The 1,231-nt window shown below is 40.5% G+C and overlaps 1 long non-coding RNA gene across 2 annotated transcripts in view; it reads right to left on the reverse strand.

The window, feature by feature from the left end:
• Positions 1–935: 935 nt before the first annotated feature.
• LOC116695559 (uncharacterized) overlaps positions 936–1,231 on the reverse strand; it is a 3,446-nt gene continuing 3,150 nt past the window's right edge. For both annotated transcript variants that reach the window (XR_004333493.1, XR_004333492.1), the window contains exon 2: positions 936–1,171. This is a non-coding gene — a long non-coding RNA (uncharacterized LOC116695559). The remainder of the gene's footprint in view (positions 1,172–1,231) is intronic.

Here is a 1,231-nt window from a genome sequence, read left to right on the forward strand (position 1 = left end):
TGTGTGTGTGTGTGTGCGTGCGTTTTAGTGTTTTCAGTGAGGAATACAAATGTTATTTTCAAAAAAGAAAACTGCAGTCTAATCCAGTGTATATAGACAGCGGATCTTCAACAGAGGGTCCAGGACCTTTAGGGGGTCCTCAGAGTTACTGCAGGGGGGCCACCTACATGTTATGTTGCTCCTACAAGCCCCATAGGCCCCACAGGCCCCACAAGCCCCACAGGCCCCACGAGCCTCATAGGCCCCATAAGCCCCACAGGCTTTACTGGCCTGTAGGTACGGTAGCCATCCACAGTTAAAATTAAAGATTCACTGTGCTACATGTATGTTTAACATTAAAACATGACGTATAAATATATGAGTATGTATATTGTATTGTGTATCTTTTAGTTCCTTAGTATTGTATGCACCATATACAGGTATGTGTAAAGGCTTTAGGCTGCCCTACACGTTATTGTAGGGGCCCCTGCTCCGCCTCTCTTTCAGCTAATGGGTTCTTATTTAGACCCCCGATATAGATAGATTGGGTTGTCTTTTTTCCAGTGATATGAAACACTTTGATATTTAATTCTCACGTGATACTGACCAACATATAAAGACAGCAACGAAATGTATTGTTGTTGTCTTCTATCCAATAAATTGCTGGAGGACAAACGTCACATGGAGCTCCAAAACACCGAAATACAACTTTTCACATTGGAAAAACACAAATGCTCTGGTTAACTTTAGACTTATTGGTTGTTGTTTTGTTTTTTAAATTTCAGTTATGGTATGCTTACAGAAACTAATGCATGAGGGTGACTTTACACGGCACCAAAATGAAGGGTAGGCTCCCTGAATCATATGTTTAACCCTTGATACCGACTAAAAGAATAAGCTTGGCAAAAACCTTTGTCCAAGTGTTTCTTTGTCTATGTTTAATTAAATACAAATAATTTAAAGGGCCCACATTATGCTCATTTTCAGGTTCATAATTGTATTCAGAGGTTGTACCTGAATAGGTTTACTTGGTTTAATTTTCAAAAAACAACATTTATTTGTTGTGCTGCACATTTTTTGCAGCTCCTCTTTTCACCCTGTGTTGAGCTCTCTGTTTTAGCTTCCGAGTGAGACATCTCACCTCTGTTCTATCTTTGTTGGTAGTCGCACATGCGCGGTAGCTAGGTAAGGACTACTTCAAATCAGAAAGTTTTAGAAGTGCCTAGGTCAAGGCATAAACGGTGGGGGGGTG

This window comes from Etheostoma spectabile, chromosome 9, assembly GCF_008692095.1.
Source record: "Etheostoma spectabile isolate EspeVRDwgs_2016 chromosome 9, UIUC_Espe_1.0, whole genome shotgun sequence".
Classification (NCBI taxonomy): domain Eukaryota; kingdom Metazoa; phylum Chordata; class Actinopteri; order Perciformes; family Percidae; genus Etheostoma; species Etheostoma spectabile.